The sequence below is a fragment of the Triturus cristatus genome, chromosome 8, assembly GCF_964204655.1.
Source record: "Triturus cristatus chromosome 8, aTriCri1.1, whole genome shotgun sequence".
Classification (NCBI taxonomy): domain Eukaryota; kingdom Metazoa; phylum Chordata; class Amphibia; order Caudata; family Salamandridae; genus Triturus; species Triturus cristatus.
The window spans coordinates 1,103,094,140-1,103,101,526 of NC_140591.1; positions in this window are offsets into that span (position 1 = coordinate 1,103,094,140).

A 7,387-nucleotide genomic window follows, 5' to 3' on the forward strand; every position below is an offset into this window, starting at 1 on the left:
TGTCTGTGTTGGTTTTTCTCGTTGTCCTGATTTCGCTCACAGATTTTAACTTTTTTTGGATCAGGTACTTACATGTATAAAGGGATTGGTTTACTAAAAAAGTTGCAAATTTGCACCCACAGAAGTACTCCTTGAATGGATGCATACTTATTACTTTTTGGAAGTCACACACATTGGCAGCAATAGGCTTGAAAATATGAGGCAGTCTCAGGTTTCCAGGCATGCTACTATCAATCAAAAATGGGTCGAATGCTTTCAAATATTCTAACCACTGGTGATATTTCGGGTGGCACTCCAAACCCTGATTTAGGGTTTGGCAGATTGAGTAAAGTCAGACGGGGTGGTGACAGACTTTACGCTTGCCACCCTGCCTTTACTTTGTCAGACAAATGTAGAGATGTCCGCCTGCCCCACATCATGTCTATACATTGGCAGAAACCGCTAGCATAATGGTGCCTGTCAATGTACAAAAAGTTTGACAGAAGGGTCTGCCAAACATGAAAGCTGGCTGTCAAACGTTCCCAAAGATTTTTATTTTTCAAAAACAAACTCCCAAAGCAGGAGTTTGCATTTGAAAAATACCCCCTCCCCCCTCACCATGGCAGCTTTCTCCCATGGTTTGGGGGTTATTATTTTTCTTACTGTCCCTCACATCCAAGATGTACCTGGTGGTAACAGACAGTAAAAAAAGAAAAGCCATCAAAACCTTCTACTTTAAACAGGGCAGACAGTGGATGGCTTACCTCTGATGACCCCTATTCAGTTGGGCCGCTGGAGGAAGTTTTACACCAACAGAGTAAATGTTACTCCGTCAGCATAAAACATGTGGTTTGCCTGACTCAAAGTCGGGTGGGTGGACCTTGGGTTTGGAGGACAGGGCTCTCTGTCCCCACTGCAATGGAGTACATGTCCGGCCAACCCTAAATCCGCCCAGAGGCCGACCTAATGCACATCAGTACTGACCCTGATCCTCATAGGAACAGTCCATCCTGAACCTCAGTCATCTCACCCATCTTTTTTTAGTTGGGAAATTTGATATTAAACCCCCTCCCCCTAACCCCCCAACCTGAATCTCACTGACTTAGCTACGGCCCTGTGTCTAGTTATTCCTGGTGAGCTTCCCCAGCCTGAACTGTGATTGAGAACATAGCATCCTTTCGGGGAAGGAAGAGGAACGCAGACTAGGACAAGGTGGGAAAAGTAGGAGTGATGAAAATTACCTGCAATCAATATGTCTATTATGTGTTCTCCGCATAATGTTTTAGTTATCTGTGATTCCCTCCTTTGCGGCAAATGGCAAGATAGCTCATGAGGTTGAGCAACCACTGCCAAGGGTGTTGTGGAGCTCATGGATCATGGGCTAAGGTCCCGGCTTGATCATCCACCTCTTGCAAAGCCTGCAAGGCTGACTGCATATGGGTCTCTTTGAAATGGGTTGCCAATATTTGCATTTATATTTACAGCACTCATAAGCTGCATGGATCTCGTGCAGGTGCTGTGCACTGTACTAAATAGTACACTATTGTACGTAAATGCCCCTATTGAATGGACTCATGAGGTCTACTTCTGTGTCATGATGACTTTTGTTTTTTGCTCTGAGGAAATTTCTTTAAGACATCTGTTAGAACTGGGGGTCTCTAGTTGGCAGAGGTAGGTACCTTTGAGCAAATAGGGACCCTTGCTTCTAGTCAGGGGAAGGGGCTACACTTCTAAAATAACCCCTGCTCACCCCCTTGGTAGCTTGGCACGAGCAGACAGCCTTATCACAGAGGCAGTGTGTAAAGCATTTGTGAACACATACAGTAATACAGTGAAAACACTACAAATGAACACCACACCAGTTTAGAAAAATAAGTAATCTTTACTAGACTTAACACAAGACCAAACAACAAAAATCCACAAAACTGTAATCAAAAATAGACTTTAAAATGGTAGAAATAGCTTAGTTCAATGTAGATGTTACATGCAACACTTTACTCTCAAAGTACCTTAGATGCGTCACGCAAACCAAGCAAAAGGGTCACAGGGAAGTTGATGCGCCGTTCCTTACACTCAGGGGAGTGGATGCCTCGGTTCCTTACTGCTGCGCAGGGGAGTTGATGCTCACTTCCTTACTCTGTGGGGAGTTGATGCGTTGCTTCTTACTGCGGCCCGGTGATGATGCGACAAGATGGTGCCTCGATGCGACGATCCGGTGCGATGCGACAAAATGGTGTCCTTGATGCGATGCGACAACGTTGGATGCGATGCGTGCACGCCCAACGGCCATGTGGCTAGCTCGGTAACTTCTGACCCACGACACTCTTCTCCGGTGATGCGTCAGCGACCTCTGGGGTGGCGACATGCTTCTCCCGTGATGCGACGCGCTTTGTCGGTGATGCGACAGCGAATAGCTGCGGCGGCGGCATACTTCTTCAGCGATGCGATGGCAACTGCTGCAACGGCAACATGCTTCTCCTCGTTGCATCGCGCTTCCAGCTCCCGCCAACACGCAGTCTTCTAAGAGGACCCAAACAACAGTAGGCACCTCTCTGCAGGTAGAATTCACAGGCAGCAAGGAAATTCAGGGGGAGCTGATGGTGAAGTCTTTGTGTCCCTGAGACTTCAGAACAGGAGGCAAGCTCAGCTTCCAGTCCTTGGAGATCTTCCTCAAGATAGTAAAAGTACACACAAAGTTCCTTTTCTCCTTTCCTTGGCAATAAAGTAACCACTGCAGACCAGCACTGGGGCAGTCTCCTCCTTCAGCTTCCTTGGTTCTTCTCCTTGACAAAGGTTCGTCTTGATTCCCAGAAGTGATCTAAAGTTCTGGGGTCAGGGCCCCAATATTTATACCAGTAAATCCTTTGTCCACTGAAGGCAGAGGGTGCCTGTGCCCAGCCAAAACAGGTTCTGTGCAGCTACCTGGCAGGAAATGGAGACAGCATTGTTGAAAGCAGACCTGGTCCAGGTAGCTGAAAGGAAATCTCCTTCCCCTACTCTCTATTCTATGAGGGCTCAGGTCAGTGAAAGGAAATCTCCGTACCCCACTCTCTAGTCAAAGCAGGCCCTATTCAGCCCAGCCCCTGACCCATCAGACTGCTGGAGCCAAGGCCCTCTCCAGCCCCCTGTCACTCACAAACCAGACATGGAATACACAAACTTAGCAGAGGCAAGCTGGATGGCTAGGCAACAAAATACCTACTTTCTAAAAGTGGTATTTTCAAACAAAGAATGTAAAAACCACCTTCACTAAAAGATGTATTTCAACATTCTGAGTTCAGGCATACTAAACTCAAATTTCTACCTAGTTCCCTGAGTCAGTTAGGATTATAAGATGTTATAATCAAACTGCTCATTCTTGCCTATGGGAGCAGGTAGCCTTGCAATAGTGAAAAACGAAATTGGCTGTAATTCACTATCAGGACATGCCACACACATCAGGGCATGTCTTACCTTTTACATACAACGCACCCTGCCCATGGGGGTACCTTGGGCCTACCTTAGGGGTGACTAACATGTAGAAAAGGGAAGGTTTAGGGACTGGCAAGTGGGTGAACTTGCCAAGTCGACATGGCAGCCCCAGGCTGCACACAGGTTCTGCAATGGCAGGCCTGAGCCACATTTTACAAGCTACTTCTGTGGGTGGTACAACCAGTGCTGCAAGCCCACCAGCAGCATTTGATTCACAGGCCCTGGGCACACATGGTGCACTGTACTAGGGTCTGACAAGTGCACTAATCCAGTACAACAATTTACAATAGGGAGCACTTGCACTTTGGCACTGAATAGCAGTGGCAAAGTGCCCAAAGCATCTAGAACAGCAAAACATATAGCAAAAATACAGGAGGCAACAGCAAAAAATGGAAGGGAGACCCACGCCAATGGTGCCAGGTCTAACAACCTCCAAGTGCATTACCGTGCCATGGACTGGCATGTCGTCAAGGGGAATAATTCTTGCTTTGGATGTAAGAGGAACCTGGTTCATGTCACAGACAAGCATGTACCTATTTAACATTTGAATCTTACAGAATAAAACTGTTTTTTTTCCACAGGCAAATTCTGAGGAAATATTGAAATCCTATTCTTCTCCCTGTCGCATTTTTCTGCATACTCTTAAATTTTAAAGTTGTGGCTTGCTTCCTTAACTGCTATAACGCATCCTCTGTTGAATGTTGCACTTTAACTTTTGTTATGTACCTCTTTTAACTGTTTCACAATTACCAGCAAAACAGGGTTATTCGCAGGGAAAAATTAATCCCTTCGGTACTTCATGTCTACAATAATGGAATTGTCATTGTTGGAAATTGCAACAAAAGTTGTTTGCACCAAAATAATTATTAAATATGATTACAAAAGTACCCCTCCAAGGCAACAATAGCGCTACTCATTCACTCATTTGTCAGTTCTAGCCACGGATCAAGATAGCAGTCTTACTAGAATCAAATATTGAACAATTATGTTAACAGATCACATAAAGCCAGACATATTCAAAACTGCATATTTATATGTAAATACACAGTAATTGTATACATTTGCAGTGGGTGTTGCCACAGAATTGAAGTATCCACCGTACACCCTGAGGTAGTTAAAACTGCAATAAACACAAGGAGACTGCATGTCTTTTATTGCAGCCTATAATTCTTCATTGGTATGACTCAATTGACACATTTGCAGTAACTCATATCAGAGCTCCCCCAAAAGAATGTTGATATGTTTCTTCCTGAAAAATGTGGCCTCCTCAGGACAATTTCAAGGTTGTGTATAGACTTTCTAGTCAGCCTTGACCATTGTGTATTCCAGCTGGGCTCCTTTGGAATCTTAAACCCTCATTGGAGTATAAGGAGGTGCCTCTGTAGGGATAGTAAGCAGCTGCCGGGAGACTCATATAAATTATGCATCGCTTATAAGTCTAGCTTAAGCAACAGTTTTACACCACCCAAGAAACACGATATACTGGGTTGATTCAAACCAATTAATCATGTTGCCACATGCTTTTACCGCAAAGACACCTGTTAGAAGCTAACTGGAAAGCATGCTTGTACTTATAAGCGATGCAAAATTGATGAGTGTCAGCCGCGGTCCGTGCAGGTAACATCGGTGGGGCCGCATTGGGGGGGGATTTCGAGGGACAATGCAGAGGGAAAATTAAATAAATAATTCATCCCTCCTCTGCATCGTCCCTCGAAATCACCCCCAATGCGGCCCGCCGCTGTTACCTGTACGAACCGCGGCTCATGAGTGTGCTGGCAGCTGCTTGCTGTTTCTTGAACAGGTTATTACTTTGATGGGCCACTAATTTTGAGCCCGGTAGTTGACCAATGCATCCTTGGAATGAGATAAAAGGCTTCAACATCAGGTGGCTGCTGTGAGAAGTTGGCCTGGTATATGCTGTCCACTAGTTATAGTGGGCACCTTGCACTAGTCTAAATGACCCTTATTGATGATTAGGTTAAAGACAACCTTTATTGAAAGCTATCCTAGTGGTAGCTATGGAGAGCAGCCTTCAGGCTAAGTCTCGAAGGAATGTAAAGCAGCTTGGTTTACCAGATCATAACATTCTGAATGACCAAATGAAAGGAGAACCACACCAGGTATATATAAAATATATGTATTTATTTCTAAACACTCTCTACTAACATCTTTATGAGATTAGAGAACAATGCACACAATATTACAGTACGAGAATGACATTAAATAGCACAATACACAGCGGGCTCCAGGGGGAGATGAACCATATACTAAGAAAGTGGTATAACAACAACGACTTGACTAAACACAGTGCCTAGAGCACGTAGATTTGCTGGGACCCCAAGGAACCAACCAAGGTAGTGACACAGGGGACCCACGGGGGACGCGTGCAGTGTGAGAACACAGCCGCAAACTCCGTACAACTCGATGGGAAAGTCGCGGTTGGAATTTGAAAGATTAAGGACACTTAGGAGAGGACTTTAACCAAACCCTTTGGAACATAGAAGGTTCTAAGACCAGCACTCTTGAGAATACCAAGGTACCCGTGTTACCTATGCCAGGAGAGCCGGGTGCATAGGGGTCAAGTGGTGTTGGAAATGCTCGTTGATTTCAATGGCGTGTTGCGAAGAAGTGCTGCTTCCGGGAAGATGAGAAGTGTCCGGTGTGATCCAAGCCTGGATCAGAGCTGAGAAGAACCTGAAAGCAGAGGGTACAGAGTCTGGGTCACTTCAGGGTGACCAGGGGCTGGGTAGACGAATGCCCACCGATGTTGGGTGTTTCAGGTGAGATGAGGTGAAGCTTGACTCTTCAGCCACGGGGACCAGGAGATGTCAACGATGACCAAAGTCTGCAGGTGAGCTGTCCCACAAAGCATGTCGAGTGCTGGGGAGTCAGTGTCCGGATTGGAGACCAACAAGCCTTGGCAACTGCAACCCACGCGGTCAGAGAAAAGATGCTTTGGTGAGGACCAGCAAGGTCCTGGGGACTCCCCAAACAATGGAGAGTTGGGGCCCATCTGGAGCAACCAGGAAAGCCCACTGAAAGTTAAAATTCCCTTCTCAGGGACCCACAGGTCGACAGACCAGGGATCGCAAAGGGACCTCAAGAGGAATCACAAAACACCAGCCCACGGAACACTTGTGGAGTGTAGGCCGGTAATCTTCAGTGTAATCATTGCCCGGGGTATGGACTACAAGTAGTCCAAAGCACAGCCTCAGGGATCGCCAAAAAGCATATGCTGCTGCAAATGTGCACAGTGTCCAGGGGTACGGGTTGCCCGGTTCCCACGAGGGCTGTGGGTCTCAGGATTGCTGAGAACACTAGTTGACCTCGGAGAAGCTTGGGAACCCACCTCCTATGTTGCAAAATGTTCGGAGTCCTTCAGGAGCTGCGTAGATGCAAACCGGTCAGATGCGTTTCAGGTGCCTGCCTTGCAGGGGAGTAACTTCTTTACTCCAAGGGAGATTCTTCAGTCATCCAACGAAGTGTAGATAATCGAAGCACTTGGTTTCTGTAGCAGAGTTTCGTCCAAGGTAATTCTAAATTCCTGAAGCCAGGGATTCCTACTTTATACCCAAGGAAGGGGTGGGACAAACTCTGGGGACCCTCCTATGGGAAGGTCAGGACAGAGGGGTGGCTACACCCATGTCCTTTGTCCAGTTTCACGCCAGAGCAGGAGCAAATGGCTCCTGCAACCGGTTTGAGCTGGACTATGCACAGGAACACCAAATGTGCCCCCAGTGCAGATATCAAAGCACTCTTGGAGTGCACCCACCCAGCCTCAATGCACTAAAGCCTGTCTGGGAGGTGGTCACACCTCCCTGTGACAGGAAACCTATTGTCCAGCCGTCCCCTGACGGAGTTTTGTCCAGCAGCAGGAGGGCAGACTTGTGTCTGTGGCTGGCAGCATCCATTTTGTGATGCCAGGGTCAGGAAAGCT